This window comes from Lathamus discolor, chromosome 6, assembly GCF_037157495.1.
Source record: "Lathamus discolor isolate bLatDis1 chromosome 6, bLatDis1.hap1, whole genome shotgun sequence".
Classification (NCBI taxonomy): Eukaryota; Metazoa; Chordata; class Aves; order Psittaciformes; family Psittacidae; genus Lathamus; species Lathamus discolor.
The window spans coordinates 59273463-59290588 of record NC_088889.1 but is presented as its reverse complement, the minus strand read 5'-3'; the positions used below and the strand labels follow the sequence as shown (position 1 = coordinate 59290588).

General features: G+C 36.8%; 1 protein-coding gene across 8 annotated transcripts in view; it reads left to right on the top strand.

The window, feature by feature from the left end:
• The window catches only part of IRAG1 (inositol 1,4,5-triphosphate receptor associated 1), a 113717-nt gene that overhangs the window by 37563 nt on the left and 59028 nt on the right, over positions 1 to 17126 (top strand). For 4 of the 8 annotated variants that reach the window (XM_065683043.1, XM_065683041.1, XM_065683042.1 and 1 more), the window contains exon 1: positions 2442 to 2511. The exons of 2 other annotated variants lie outside the window; for them this stretch is intronic. The gene's annotated coding sequence lies outside the window, so the exon portion shown is untranslated. 2 more of the 8 variants (XM_065683036.1, XM_065683038.1) reach the window with 2 other exon arrangements.

Genomic DNA, 17126 nt, shown 5'->3' with positions numbered 1-17126 from the left:
CCTGCAGTTGACAGAAATGCATTCTAGATGTGGTAGGAAAAAAGCCCTAACTGATAAAAATACTTTGGGGATGTTTTTAAAATTAAATATGGAAATTTATGTCATAGAACTCCAGTTTTAAGTGTAAATATAATTTCTGCTGCAATATTTAGCCTGATTAATAATTTAATATTTTAGTCACTGAATAAAGAATAGAGAATATAAAATCATGTGTTGTCACTTATATTTTGTAAGCTATAGCATGCTGCTTTATTGCATGGATAGCAATTATGCATAGGCAGAAAGGATAATAACCAACATTTTTAATACAGTGTATTTTGAAGTCTTGAAGCATAAATTCTTCAAAATAATCACAGAATGGCTGAGGTTAGAAGGGACCACCAGTGGTCATCTAGTCCAATCTTCCTGCACAAGCAGGGTCCCCTGAGCGCATTCCCCAAGGTTGTGTCCAGATGGCTCTTGAACATCTCCAGGGAAGGAGACTCCACCACCTCTCTGGATAACCTATTGCAACGCTCAGTCACCCTCACGGTAAATTTCTTCCTTGTGCCCAGGTGGAACTTCGTGTGGTTTAGTTTATACCCACTGCATCTTGTCCTGTCTCTTGACACCACCAAGAAGAGTCTTGTCCCATTCTCTTGACACTCTCCCTTCAGATACTTACGCACATTGATCAGATCCCTCTAGAGACTTCTCTTCTCTAGGCTGAACAGGTCCAGCTCCCTCAGCCTTTCCTCATAAGAGATTCTCCAGACCTTTAGTCTCCTGTCTGGACTGGAGATCTTGGCTGGACTTGGTCCAGATGCTCCATGTCTCTCTTGTACTGTGGAGCCCAGAACTGGATGCAGTGCTCCGGGTGGGGCGTCACTAGAGCTGAGTAGAGAGGAAGGACCACCTTCCTTGACCTGCTGGAAATGCTTTTCCTAATGCAGCCCCAGAAACCATGTGCCTTCTTGGCCACAAGGGCATGCTGATGGCTCACGGACAGCTTGATGTCCACCAGGATCCCAAGGTCCCTCTTCTAAAAGAAAACAAGCAAAAAAGCTCAATGAAGAATGTTTAGTATGGTTCATGTTACTATGCCATGCTTATGCAAATTTAACCATCTAGTTAAAATTTTTAGATGCTAAATTTCACTCATTTAAAAGCTTAGATTTTTTTGCTAGGAAGTTTCACTGCATTTGGCCCAAGATCACTCATGTTAAATCAAATCTTGAGCAAAGCACCTGTCAGCGCATGGAGCATGCTATAGGATATAAAAATACACAAGTAGTTTCAGGAGCTGAATATTGATGGAAGCATCATGTTTCCTTCATTACTCCGCTATGGAATGTGTTTTCCAAATGAAATAATCAAATCCTTACTTTGCTTTATTTGATCTGTTTCTGCTTTGCTGCTCTTACTAACCATTATGAAAAGGAAGTTAATTTAGTATCATTGTTTGCTTTGTTCTCTTAAAGCATCCCTAATATGTCCTCACCAAACTTACTATATAATGGTTTTGCATACATTCTGATGCAATTTTTTGGCATATCCCACCTTCAACTCTCTTATCTGTACTTGAATTGTGACAGTTTTTTTAAACAGGGTTTGGCTTACTTGTATTTAATAACTTTACAACACCTGGTGTAAGTAGAACTCTTACTTAGGATCTGTGGATGTAATTGTAATACTTAAAAATGAAGAAGCTGAATTGGTTAAAGGGCTGCAGTAAGATCTATGTGTGTTTCAGAGCTGAGAGCTCTGAATCATGTGCATGTGATTCTTCTGCAGTTACCTGAATATTGTGTGGTAAATGTTTTGCGTTTCTTTTCCCTCTTCATGCCCCATTTGTAGTTACATTTTCTCATGGGATACAAACAGCTTCTGTGGACATCAGTGGGAATTATTCATACTCTGCGAGTGGAGAGCAGAGCCCATGACTGGACTGAAGCCAACATTCTTTAAAAGTTCACATCTTGTATTGGCTGTCTAATTTAGAATCCTTCTGACCAACTAAGGGGGGGGAGAATGTGAATAATAGCAGCTGTTTCCGTAAAAAAATACAAAGGGTTAACAGAACATGATGTAAACTGTTTCATCTGTTCTTCCTACTTGTCCATTTTAATCAGAAATGAGTAAGTAGAGCTTATATGCAATGAACTTGAAGAATGCTGGTGGGGTGCCTGCATCATGTTGTACTCAGAGTACTTACGCCAGAATAGGAAAGCCTTTAATTCTGTAATTCTCTGAGGCAAGAAAGAGGCTTTCTGAAGAGTTACTTTAAATTTAAACTCTCATTCTAATGTTAGACAGCCTGTTGGATCTCTGAGTTAAAAATTGCTTCAGCTTTAGTTACTAGAGCCAGATGTAACATTGACCTTAAATGGTAAAAGCTCCCAAGAGTGAAAGAGAGGCTGGCCTGAGGGGAAAAAGAGGAATAACTGAAGTTTTAGGTAAGCAATCTCTGTAACTGAGAATAAGCTCTTTTTCAGCCGTGAAACAGAACGGAACCATGTTCCCTCCTTAAAGGTACAGTACCTTGTTGTTGTGATACTGAATAGTTGGTTCTTTCCAACTTTCCTCCCCTATGCCCTTCAAATTCTACCTCTTCTTCAGATTTTAGCTGTTTAAGAAGTGAGTGTAGTTAATGAAACCTAGTGCACTGTATGTACTGTTTGGGAATGTACAAGAATGAAGACGAAAAGGCTGTGTTAAGTATACCGAGACTTGATTACTGAAAGTTCGTAGTCAGTAATTCAAGGCAACCTGACTCACAGATACGGTTAGCTGTATTGTGCTAGAGAGTCTTAGTTAGCAGCAATACAAGTTATAGGGAAACAGATTTATTTATTTATTTATTGCATGACTTTCCTTCCCACAAGCTTGCTTTTAACAGTGCCGGTGTTCATTTTGATGGATTACCTACTTGTTTCTGGAACTTATCTTTTAAAAAGGCACTTCCAGAGCTTTTTCTTTATGCCCTGTGTTTGGTTTTAATCATATTAGATGTAAATTAATACCATTAAGTGTGTCTAATTGGAATGTTGTACAGAAAAAAACCCAGAACCAAATCAACCTTCAAATGTTACAGCATGTTTGCTCTAATATGAAAAATCACAGTATTTACATTTCCTGGTATTTTGTTCTTTAGTTTTATCTGTGCCATTTGGTAGGTGCTCTGCACTGAAGCGTATTACATTTTCTTGGCAAATTAAAAAACTTTGTCTTACTAATGTGTATGTCAAGCTTTTTTTCTCAGACAGTAGTATGTAAACAACATGAAAGAATGAGGTCAGTTCAAGGAAAGTGGAGGCTGGGGGTTCTGTTACTAACTGATATTAGTAACAGCTTGTGTTAGTTGATTTTTCAAATTGTATATAGAATGATTGCATCTGGTGAAAAAGTCTTTTCAATCAGCTGCAAGATTCCATCTTTGAGGAGTGATTAGACAGTAGACTTTAGTTTATGCTATGCAAAGATCAGATGAATTTGAAGTTCTGAGCATAGACAGTGTTTCTGCAAGTGCTAACAGTTGCTGCAATTATATTTGATATGGTAGGTGTTTTGCATACTTTGAAGAAAGGTTACTTCATCCAGGTTCAAGAGAATGTGGTAAATGAGTCTTATTTGTTAAAGCATTTCAAATCCAGTTGCAAAACTTATTTCATTTTCCTTTTCTTTTTCTCTGGACTATCATTGGTAAATATCTTAGTTTTATGTTTATCTCCTACCTAACCTTTATGGTTTAAATAAATAATTCAGATCATTATTAAGATAAAATAATTCAAATTTAGATCAACAAAATATCCAAAATCAACAATTATACCGAACTTGCAGCTTGACAGTCTAACAATGCAACCCATAGAAATCTAAGTTTATTAGAACTAACACTGGAAATGGCTTTAGGTGCCCCTGCCTTGGCATGGGGGTTGGAACATATGATTGTCAGAGGCACCTTCCAATCCTAACAATTCTGTGCAATTAAGAATCAGCCCAATATAGTAAATGCTGAATACTAGAGAACCCTCCCTATTTTAATAATCTTGTGGTTTTGTAGCCTCCAAAGCCACTTGTTCTGGTTTGCTGGTCAGGCATGTGTTAGTTTACTTGTGACATTTTGTGCACCCCTTGTGCAAGGATATGCAACTTTAGATGGTGTTTAGAAGGTGTTTAAGTTTTAATTAGTTATTTTTAATTTTGTATATGGACTGAAATAACTATTCAGTGTCTAACTCCTTCACTTCTGAACTAAATATATGTTTCTAATATATCTTGTAGCATTTCAGCAAGTATAGTTCTTAATGCATCCAATCCTTTTTTTTTGTTTGAATATATAATATAGTGCTATGTGTAAATTTCTCATCAGTGAAGATGTTGTAATGACAGTAAGTGTAATTTAATACAAAAAGTACAGGTTGTTTATTTGTACATAGTGAAAATTGTGTGTTAACATCAGCACTATGGTAAATTACACAGGATTATCAACGTGTTTCATTTATATAAATTCCTCTGCTTTACATCCATCTGAATTAAGCTCTAAATTGATTGAGGACATTAAACCTGAATACGTCACTACCACCTATCTTCTTATACATTTGAGTCAGTTTTAATAGTTTTAATAGTTATAACTTTTTTAATAGTTTTCTATAGTCCTATTTATTTGGAAGCAAAGCAGTGGAAGTTAAGTATTACCTAGCAGTCAGATTCATAGTTCCAATCTTGAGCACCAACCTCTTCCATCCTCCTTTCAATCAGTCTGCTTTCTGACAGCTTCTAGTCATAGTATGGTGTCAAACCACTTTTTGAAAAGCTGAGTTAGAGTATGGCAAGTGAGGTATAAAGAACTGAGAAGAGACAGATGTTGAAAGCTTCGTATTTCAAGGATCATATATGTATGCTCTTTACATGCCATGTAGTTCTTTTGCTTTGTCTATTTGCTCTTCTTAATGAAGTGTGTAAGTCCAGGAAAAAGAAGCATCAAATGGCTTGTGAGTGGAAGGGGAAAGAAAATCCTTCCTGTTTCAAGGTTTGTGGGCTATTAAAAGACCTGGGGGATTTGTGGGCAGAGAGAGATCTTTTCTGACCTAACTTGCAGCCTTCCTGTAAACTAAGCAGAATTTCCTTGTGGTGTGTTCTCCACTGGTACATCCTTTGAAAAGTGGGTCAAAGAGATGGTTTGGATCTCAGTATCACTGATAGAAAATCTGAGTGGGTGATGGATCTTTGTAAGCTTATAAACTAGTGACGCAAGACATGAATTGTTGCTTATGTACATGTGGAGTTGTATGTTATATAGAACTGTAACTGTTATGGTAGCACTGAAAAATAATAACTCAGTTTCTCTCCCTGGAAAGTAGGTCCTAAGAATTCTGAAGAGGATAGAATGATCTGATACTTAGAACAAGCGGACTTGTAGCCTCAGGTTTTGTTGGAGAGCTTAGGCTCTAAAAGCATTCCTGGATTTAATTCTCTTCATTAAGTAGATGCAATATTTTTTTTAATTTTTCTTTACTTTTGTTTATTTCAGTGTTTCTATTGTTACTTTTACAAAATAATTTCAGAAATTCGATTTTATTTATGAATTACCAAATGTATTAAGTACTGAAAGATTTAAACAACAGTATACCCAACAACACTGACACGCCACACCCACACTCCCCTCCCCGCAAAAACTCAGAAGTGCCATCTGCTAGAACTTTCACCTGCCCATAAAATGTACAAAAAACCCGAAGTTTTTTGGTATCATAAGTCATGAGGAACCCCTAATGTTGTTGATGTGATCACCTGTGGGTTTGGATAAGTCAATCCTGCAGATTTTTTTAATTTTATTATTGTATTTTATTTTATTTTATTTTATTTTATTTTATTTTATTTTATTTTATTTTATTTTATTTTATTTTATTTTATTTTATTTTATTTTATTTTATTTTTAATGCTAACGTGAATTGCTTGGATCAGGGAGCATGAGAGAGGCAGGGAGGGATAGGACAAGGGGCAATGGGTGTAAACTGGAACATAGGAAGTTCCACGTTAACATCAGGAAGAACTTCTTTACTGTAAGAGTGACAGAGCACTGGAACAGGTTGCCCAGGGGGGTTGTGGAGTCTCCTACACTGGAGATATTCAAGGCCCGCCTGGACAAGTTCCTGTGTGATGTACTGTAGGTTACCCTGCTCTTGCAGGGGGGTTGGACTAGATGATCTTTTTAGGTCCCTTCCAACCCTTGGGATTCTGTGATTCTGTGATTCTGTGAAACATGCAAACCTGGCAGCTGATGTGTGTCAAGTTTGTATGTAAACCTGAAAGTTTTTTTCCCAAGCTAATGCTGAATTATGTTTTGTTGAGTTCTGTCATGGCACGAAGTTACACTTTGGTTATATTTTAGTTATACTGTGCTGTCCTCTAATTTACCTGCAAATGCACTTGGTGGATGTCCAGCACAGCTATCTTATGGCTATAAAATAGAGTCCATTGGGCTAGTTACTGCAATTTCAGCAAAGAACAAAGGAGTTAAAAAGTTCATATTACAAAGGGCAGCATGAGGGAGCAATTTTATTTTGGAGTTGCACACTTTTTTTCTTACCAGTTGTAAGGATTTGCATCCTGGAAATGAATACGTGGTAGAAATTCTGTGCTGTTGGGTCAAGTGCAGCAATTAGTTTGGCCTAGGGGCTTGCCCTCAGAGTAAAATTACTGTTGTTTATATAATTCTGCAGAATGTTTTGTAACACTGGAGTTATACATGGGGAATTTGGCTCTGAGCCTTTGCTTTTAAAATCAACAGCAAAGTTTCCATTGACTTCAGTGGTGACAGATCAGGCTCTTCGCAAATACCATAAAGGTAAAGGATACATTAGTTCTCATGAAATAAAAGTCAGAAGTCTAGGAGAATTTGAGTAGAAGCAGTGGGTCTATTTTCACCTATCTTATATTGGACTTAGAGGGATACACTAATAAATGGTAGGATCTATAGAATGAGACCTGTTTCTGAAATTTTGGAAGGAAAAAATCTGCTATTTCATTTTCAAGTGTTCCCCTAGTTTCTCTGAAGTGTTCTCTGAAATGCCTTTTCAGGCCTTTTTTAGAATGCGGTGTGTATGTGTGCAAGTAGTAGAACATAAATCAAGTGTGATCCGTCTATTGACATTTCCTGTTAAAACTTCTGAAGCTGTGCTGAACTGCGCTCTAACTGCTGAAGAGAAAAAATAGAAATAACATGTCCAACCTTAATTTGAAGGAGAGCTTGTGGAGAGGAAGAGAAATAATTTAACAATGTATAAAAATACACATATGCTTCACAATTTCAGCCACTGAATTTCCCATAGTTTTCTTCTTCAGTAGTGAATTAATGTGACAGACCTCTGGGCTTATGAAAATAGCATGATTAACTAGGGGCATAAATCACAATGGAGGGTGGAGTTCGCCCCCAGGAGGAGGTGCTAAGTCAATTTGATGCCATCTCAGACTTTCCAATGCAAGTATAGTTGTGCATATCATCTTGACTTCTTTGAGGGCTATTGCAGTTAAACTTATCATTCCTATTATTTGATAGGTGTAATTATCAGCATTGCTGTAAAAGCTGTTTTCAGTAAGTGCCATAGTGGAGCAGACTGTAGAAAACCAAGCAGATGTATCAGAATTCCTAAGTACCTTAGACTCTTAAAGCAAGATTAGAAGACTTGAAAAGTGTTCTGTATGAAAATATCTGAGGGATAGGGAGAAAGAATTTGTGGGATATATTCTAAAACCTCACCATATAAACCTCAATTTTTATCTGCATGTTGAGTTTCTAGGACTTGCCTGAAGTCTCTTCTACATAAACCGCAACATTAAAATGTCCCTTCCAAAACATATATATTGTGTGCTAATGGAATAGATTGACTGGAATATTAACAACCTTATACCCTTAGAAGAAGCTGTTGACATTTCCTGTTGGATTCATTTTTTAAGAGTCTTTGACATTTCCTGTTTAAAATGTTGGGGGGGAGGGGGGGGTGGTGGTGTTGGTAAAATGGCAAGCATCAACCATTACACTCTCTAGAAAGCTGACATATAACTGTAACAGAAAGGTGAATAATACCTAAAGATTCCTCCAGGAAATTGTCCTGTTGCTGCTTGTCATTTCCATGTCTAAGGATGTGTCCAGAAATTACATTAAACACCAAGCAATGTTTTTCACTGATCACTTGCAGAAATGATACAGAACTTAAAGGACGCAGAGGAAAATACTATACTAGAGAAAAACAGTCTTTTTTATTATGAAAATGATAAATTGTATTTCCTTAAATCACATAGCAAGTCAAACTCTCACTATTTGTAAATAACTGTTGCTGTGTTTGGAATGTACACAGCTTTGCCAATGTGTGTGAACTAAGGGTCTGTCTCGGTGGATTTTAATCCCTCCTTGAGAATCTGACTCCACTTAATATGAAGACAGTTTCCCTTTTCCTGTTGCTTGACAGGTAAATATCAGAGTTGACGGAAAGTTCTTCCCTTCAGAAAAGGACCTTGTAAATTTCTTGCATATCTTTTTAGAAAATGGGCACAAATCAACAAACTTTTCACCTAAACTTGTTCTCTGCTTTCTCAGAACAAAATCCTTTAAACTCACAACATGCCTTACACTTATCTGTCTGCTTATATGATTCAGAGGTTGTAAAGTTGGGAGTTTTTTAAATTTATTTTGAAGGTGGATACTGTACGATCATCTTGTGTACTTATCTCCTGAGCATCTGCTTAGAAAATAAAACAGCATGCCATTTTGACATCCAAGAAAGAGCTATAAAAAGTCTGTTGCTATGTTTAAATGCCTACACTCAGTTGCTATAGCAATAAAAATATCAAAAATTATGTACGAACTGCATAGTGCATTACCAGCCCTTTCTGGGACAGGAAGATTTTGGGACTGAGAGTATGAAAAAGGTGCCAGCATATTAGAGTGTGGAGCTGCCACAGATTTCCGGGTGGCCTGTGCTGTTATTTGTGTGCAAAATGCGAAATGTGTCCAACTGTATAAATCCCAGTGGCTCTGTCAAAAGGGAAAGTCGGACCCCTTCTAATTCATTTTTTTCTTCTTGGCTTGTGTAACAATTCAATACTTTGAGCAACTTCCCATTTGTCTGCAAGAGAAGTTGCTGAAAACATTGACCTTTCTCTAAATTCTTACAGTCCCATGATATCAAGTGTGAAAATCGGCATACAGAATGCATCGGACTGTATAGATTTCCTCTCTGTAACATTGCAACAGTCATTCTGAAATGCTCTTGCTGCTGAGGCAGCTATGGGAAGCCTATCAAAGGGAAAAGAAATAGTAGCTAATGGATTCCTTAATATCTCTCTGGGGCTCAAAGCCTTGAATGTTAGATTGCGTCTTGAAGAGAGCAGGAAATTTAACTTCCCTCATAAAATATAGCAAGTAATGGAAGGCGTGTTGTTTTGGCAGCTATAAGTTTTCTTACAGAATTGGATTGTTACTTCAGGCATCTCTATGCCTTGTTCTGTCTTCTACTGAGGAACAAGTTAGGGGAAAAAATTGGAAAAAATGGAACCTTGTTTGAAAGCAATATAACTGTTCTGTTCTCTTTATTCCTAGTTGCTTGAAGAATCCTCAAAGTTCAAATGAGATTGGCTCATGCTGCATAGCAGGGTACTGTTCAGTTTTATGGTAATGCAGAACAATCACATAATTATTGCAAGTGCTTTCCTCTAACATACAGTTTGAATTCTAATGGAGACATCTGGTATCAAGACTGTATCAGTTGTAGAAATACCTTTTGTTTTTTTTTGTTTTTTTTTTTTTTTTTCCAGGTAGTGATCAGTGCTGTTGTCCAAGGGTCATTATGCTGGTAAACATACAGATGAGGGGATTTAGATGAGGGAATTCTTAGAGGCACTATGGTACTCTGTAGTTTGAGGGCACACCTAAATCGTCTAATATTTCTAAGTATTTTTGAACTACTTTATTTTTGTAAAAAGTCTGAATAAACTACTACAATGTACAAGGCAAAAGAGTTTTTCTTGAAACAAGAGTTGAGATGTCACATAGTAGCACCCGTCTCATTTCTACTACAAAGTAGCTTGTATTTGCAACGTAATTACAGTATTTTTATGCAATGAATTTTAAGTATTTTTGGAATTAAATTTTAATGTTTCAATTTTGCTTTTAACTTTTGAGAAATTAGATGTTTTGTAGCTTTATAGCTGCCCATGTAGAAGCTGTGTCTTTCACAACCTCTGTGTGGGTTCTTCATTTACCTTCCTTCTGGACTGTTCTGTGTGAAGTACTGGAAAATCACTTTCCAAATGGTTTTATCCTGAATAGGACTGAGTGTGGTTTTGGTTTGGTTGTTTGGGGTTTTCTAACAGATCTCATGGAGGAGTCCAAATGTTAGATCCATAAATATTTATTGATAGTTGTTTGTTACAATTTTCTTAGAATTCCAATTATTATCTTTTAGGTCAAGCTCTGGAAATGCTCTTGTGGTTACACACAGTGTGCCTGTAAAATTAGCACATCTATGTTTCATTTACAATATTGTAACTTTTACTGTTTACAATATGTAGTTATATGAATAACCAGATCAAGGAGGGGAAGAAGACAATGGGAGGAGGAGATGTGTGAAAATTATCAACTGTAGCTTTTATGTTTCGTTAAACTGTCAGGTACCTGAAATACAGAAACCTGATTTTCCTTAGAACTGTCCTCACCAAAATTGTTATGACATCAATTTATTCTAGATTTCAAAGCTATTCTATACAGTCTCTGTTTCTGATGCTGTACCTCTGAACTTGCATCTGCCATGGAAAAGCAAACTGACTGATACATGCCATACCTGGGTCAGCTTTTGCTGAAGCTGGTCGCCAGCTTCAAAACCTATTGCAGTGCAGGAGTCGAAGAGGGAGAACTGAACAGATAACATAGCTACATAAGCTTTTTTTCAAAGAATAAAGAATTATATGGCTATTGGTTAGAGACACATTTCCCATTATGTGTTGTCCACTAGCCTTCTTTAAGTGTTAGCTATGTATTTATTCTTTCCAAAATCTATTTTTGGTCTTGTTTTCCTTGGAATAAAAATTATTCTGTTATTCTGGTTATCAGTCAACTATCCTTTCCCCTTCTTCCCTGCCCTCCCTTCATTCCCTCTCAGTAGCCTTTGAACTTATCCAACTTGTTGAATTTGGCAGGAGAGGATCTCAAAAGTATTAGATTCCTACAAGTGAAAATCAGTGGTGTGGTAAAAGAGGAGAGACACAGCTTCGTGCTGCTAAAGGGGAAAGGCTCCACTGTGAGCTGATATTATCATTGATTCTGCTTGATCTGCCAGCTGGCAGCCTGGCACGTGTGAAGCTTAAAACCAGTCACAGCAAATGCTATTTCTTGTCCCTTCAGACTGTCAGGAGGCTAGGAGACAAGTGAGCTTGTTATGAAGGAGATAAGATATAAAATCATTAAAATCAAATACTTAAAGAGCAGGTTCTGTAAGCTCAGCTGCTTAGAAAGAACTTGATTCTTAATGTAGAGAGACATAGGTTATAAAAGTGTCTGTTTATGCACCGATAACTTTATTTTGGAAAACTTTTGCACATGTCTTCAAAACATTGTGAAAGCTACATCATGTGATTTCATGCTGATTTCTAATAGTTAGTGGCAGTCCATATGTTTGACTTCTTCCAAAGCAGTGCAGAGCACTATTAGGTTGTAAAACAGATCCTCATCTATTTTGCAGACTTTTCCATCAAGGCTGCAGTCCCTAAAGGGAAAAGATCAGAGGTTTCTGCAGTCATCTGGAACAGGCTATAGCCTCTACTCAGTGTGCTCTTCAGGCATGTCAGTCAGACTCACGGTAATGTTGTTAGTGGACAGGTTCTTCCCATGGTGAATAAATGTCAGCTGTCTGGGTAGAGGCAGCCATTCTGATTAGACTTCCCTTACGCAACAGATGGTTTGAAGTTCAGCCAGGGAGAATACAGTATTAACTAGAGACAGCAGCTCTTATCTGCTTTATGGTCATTTGAAGAAGGCAGCTGAGGCTCAAGAATCTGTTCTCTGAAGATTTCCTTGCATCTGAAGTAGTTTCTCCACTAGTGATGTCCCTTTGTGCATATAAGAGGTCAGTGCGCAAGCTTGAAGGTTGATGAAGCTGCAGGAGTTGCACATCATGGACACTGCTCACTTGCACCTGCTCCTTTAGGTGCCCTTTTAGTCATCTGTCATATATGTAGTTTTTGTCTTGAAAATATGCAGCAAAATACTGGACTCCTTCTCTGAAGATTACTCAGAGTAATGGATCAAGTTTATGGATAAGATCCAGGTTTATAAATCAGATCATGTGTACACCCATGATTCATGGCTTTTAAAAAACATTGGGAAAACCAGAAACACTATTCAGATGCTTACAAAACCAAAAAGAGATACTAAACCAAAGTGCTACTTCATAAACAAATTTTAATTAAATTGTTCATGAAAATAGTATGAAAACTCTAGATGAGAATATATGGAAAACTAAGAAAATATTTATATAACACCCGTTTCTGTGTTAGTGCACTATTGAGGCCAACAATGATAGCTTACTGCCTCTGAAAATGTTAATCCTTTGCAGTTCCAGATCAGAAACTTCAGTTAATGAGCTAGAAGATACAGATAAAAATTGTTGAATTGCCTAACTAATAACAAAAAGCTGTATTTTTGTCCGTAACTTTCAAACATAATTCCCACTGAGTTCAGTGCTCCACCTAGACGGATGTAGAGGGATGGAAGTTATGTCATAAAACTCAGTTGTAACTATGCATTCTTTCTAACTGGTAGTGCGGTATGGTTTGGGTATGTGACATTTAGTTTAGAAATGCAGAAGAATGGACAGTTACTGTTCAGTAATGTAATGAGTTTTGCCATAGTGAATTTAATAATTAGGACCTATCCTGAAGCAGTATTACACAATAGCAACATCTGATAAACAGTTCAGGTGAAAAAGTAAGATATAGTGGCTGGTTTTACTTAAGAGCATTTGGGAGCGATCATTGCTTCTTCACAGTGATAAATCTTGGCTGCATTAGCGAATGTTTATTAGGAAAAGCTGAAGAATAGTGTGGCTAGTATTTTGAATGTTCTATGGTTCTTATATAGGTCTTCAGAAAAACAGAATAACAAGCCTCCAAAAACCTCAGCTTTCCCAAAATATTTGCAGGATATAGTGAAAGATGTGCTGTTATACAGTGAAAATATACACTGAAGAACCAGATCTCCTGAATAGTTCAGAACTGAATGGTTGCATCGCTCGTTTTCTTAAACACACTGTACTAGTATTTTCTACTGCATCTGCGCTAAGAAATAATGATTTAAATTGGTGACATTTCAATGTTCTGCTCAGCTTTAAAGACTGAGTAATGTATGAATGCAAACCATATTGAGCATGGTTTCAATATACTGACCTCCCTAAGCAATGTTAATGCATCATAGTAAGGGTTACAAATATGTAGCTTTGTGGAAGTCAATTGAGCAAATAATTCTGCCAGCCTTTGCTGGGTTAATTGACTAGAAAGTTTATGTGACTTACTAGTGCCTGAGTTTTAGCTTGATATAGTTGCATAAATACAAAATAAGACAGAGTATGCACCCAATGAGTAAACTAAATAGAATACCATTACTCCACTGCTGCAAAAATTGAGGAAGAAATACTAAAAGCAGTAATACTGTGTAATTGGTTACTTTGTCATTAAATATTCATGAAGCCCTGCTGTACAATGTTCAGTTAAGGTATTGGTTGCAATTAAAATGAGCTATGTGATTGAAATTTGCTTTTTTGTTTCATCTTAGTTCAAAAGCATGCTTAACATGCATTTAGAAGTGTTTTTTTCTCTCACGTGTATGACAGAAAAGTGTGGTACCATTCACCCAGGTTAGCAAATTAATTGTCATGGAAAGTATTGTAGTTGCTTTGTTTGTTTATCTTCTAGATTCTGTTGTTTCTTCAGAAAATCATTTCTGTGTTACCTGGATAATGAGAATACTGGGGGAAAAAATAAAAATCATAGCTGGCTCTAAACTTAAATTTAAATATTTCTTTTACCAAAAGACCGGCATGTTCAGTGAAGTAACTCTATCTTCTTCATTCTGTGAAAATATACTTTCTTTTTTTTTTTTCTCTGAGAGGATTAAAAACAAAAGCCTTAGAGGGAACACTTAGAAATTAATTTCTAGGTTGCAGTTGAGCACCATGGAAATTAAAATAAATATTGTTCTAACTAAGAAGCATTAACAACAACAAAGAAGTTTGTGTTGGAAAAAATCTTTACATGTCTTAGAAACATGTTCAACACAATTTGACATCATCTTATTTACACAGATCAAACAGTATAATTGCTATTAATTTATCTTTACGTAGATCTTTTTTGCATATATATAGACATTATATACCTTGCATGTTAAGCTAGTTTGGCAAGCATTACTTCTTTGTAGTGTGTTATTACATATTATAAGAAAGAAATAAAGGAAAGATGTGAAAAAAGATTAGTGGAACATACATTGTTTATGAAAAACCTAGTAACTCTAGTTGTAGCTTTCTTATTTCTTGCAATTTGTGAGGCAAAACTATTAGCAAGATGGTTTCCTAATAACTGCAGCCTGGGATATGGATAGAAGACTAATAAAGAGAATTAAGATTTTACTTCTTAAGAATTTAGTTGCCTGGCCAATGAAATTAAGAACTAAGACAAGGATAGAAGTGCTCTCTCTTTAGCCCAGTATCCCTTCCCCTGCCCCAAGCAAGTTATTTGGAAGGTAATCTGTAGTAAGTAATTTCAGGAGAGGATGTTATCTAAAAAAAGGTTAATTTTAGCCCAGTGAAGTTTATCTCCCTGGTCTTCCCCTGTAGTCAGCTGAGAAGAGAGAGGTTCCTCCAGAGTACAATTCAGAGAGCCTAAATTAAATTCCTAATTTTAGGGTAGGATCATAAGTCGACTTAAAAGCAAACAAAAACCCAAGCCAAGCAACCAAGCAGAAAACATAGGGAGACAATGTCCTTAGGATAAAGTGAGTCTCCATGGAAGTTCCCCTTTGTACATATTGTCATGCCTTTCAATCTTTTGAAGGCATGTGGTATTACGATAAGTTTTATTAAAGATGATGTACAGAATGGAGTAAGTCTAGGCTGGTTTTCACCTCTTTTTCCTTACCCCACAGAGAACATCAAATTTGGCATTACTGCGTTGGGTAGAAACATTTGAAAGAAATCTTAGATAAGTATTTAGCAACTGTATCCAGCTGTAATGGTTTGAGCCCAGCCGGCAACCCAGAAACCATGCAGCCATTTGCTCACTCCCCCCCCTTCCTTCCTCTGCTCCCAGAGGGACGGGGAGGAGGATTGAAAGAATGTAACTCCCATGGGTTGAGACAACAGTCCAGTAACTAAGGTATAACACAAACCACTACTGCTACCACCAATAATAATAATGATAAAGGAAATAACAAGGGAAGAGAATACAACTGCTCACCACCTGCTGGCCGATACCCCACCCAACCTGAGCAGTGATCTAGCCCTTCCGGGTAACTGCCCCCAGTTTATATAGTGGCCATGACGTGCTGTGGTATGGAATACCTCTTTGGCTAGTTTGGGTCAGGTGTCCTGTCTCTGCTTCCTCCTGGCTTCACCTCCTCCCTGGCAGAACATGAGACTGAGAAAATCTGTTGCTTTAATGACATAGAAAAAATTATTTTGTAGCGTAATTAAGTGGAATTTTTCTTAAGACTGTTTCTCTTTACAGCCAAAAAGAATAAATATGGCAAAACTCTAATGGAAGCAAATAATTTTTAATAAATTAGTGACATAAGGCTATTTTCTATCCTCAGACATAAATTTACAGTTTCTGTTTTGAGAATGCATGTGCAAAAAAGATCAAGCCTGGCCTTAGCTCCTCTATCAGTATTATGAAAGGAGTGCTGCAGTTTTGCAGGACAGATTCTCACCACTGAAAAATTTATACTTTGTGCGCTATAAAGGTATAATTCAACCTGTGTTTGACCAATCTCAGTTGCAGAGGCAGTGAATTTGAACAGTGTATTCCTGTCCAAACAAGTTCTGTGTAAATACTGTTATTCTATTTTTGTATGTCCTCTACCACAATACATTTTAAAAGCTTTATCACCAGGGTTTGAAAATATTTGTTCTCAAAGCAAAACTTTAATTGCTTTCATGTGCTGTTTCATGTGTAGCTACTAGCATGCAATGTGATACACAGCTGAGGTTGTTCTGCAAGGTAACAAGGGCCATAGTAGACAACAGAATGCACGTATATGGTAAAAGCATGGAAAATTACATTTTTTTTATCTCCCTGTTTATCCCCATGTTTTCCTAGAAAACATGATGTTTCGTGTTTCATTATTTGGTTGAAAAAGGAGGCAGTTTTGTAGCTCCTTATTGGTCTGTTATCAAGAGATGATATTTTCTTTCCAAATATTTATACTGGCTATATCCTGAGTAGTCAATTGAAGCTCTTGTGATGTCAGTAGGTAAGAATTTTGGCTTTTCATATTTTAGAAATTATTAATCACTTTAAGTACCTTAATGTACAATTATTGTGCTTATATCGAGAAACACTCCCCTTATACCACCCCAAAAGACAGATACTTGCTGCTTTCTAGTAACTGTTTTCTGAGTGAAGGTGATCATGTTATTCAGAGACCATGAATGAAGCATAATAGCTCTTTAAAAATGAGAGTCATCCCTGCTTGGTAACATTGCTGTGCTTGTCTGTACTGCCAGGATTTGATGTTAATAAGCTTTCCTTGCTTGGTTCTGTCCTACAGGCCTAACAACAAGAGGACAAGATGTTGTTAACCCCTAAGGTTAATGACATGATATTTGACTTAGTGTTACAGTGACCCAGCACAGGGAAAACTTAGATGCAAATGAAATGTACTTTGAAGAGTCTCTGTCTTCAAATCCTTTCTGCAGTGAGTGGAAGCTTTGATTGTGCTTTGATTGTGATTACTGGAAAAGAAAGCAGATGGCTTAAAACGTTTGATAGACAAGAATTAAATTCAAAGTAAATTAAAAATGAGTTTGCTTTGATCTTGTTTATCTATGATGTTAGAATCTAGCAGTAGCACATGAAACATTAGAATGATATGTATTATGTATTTGTTA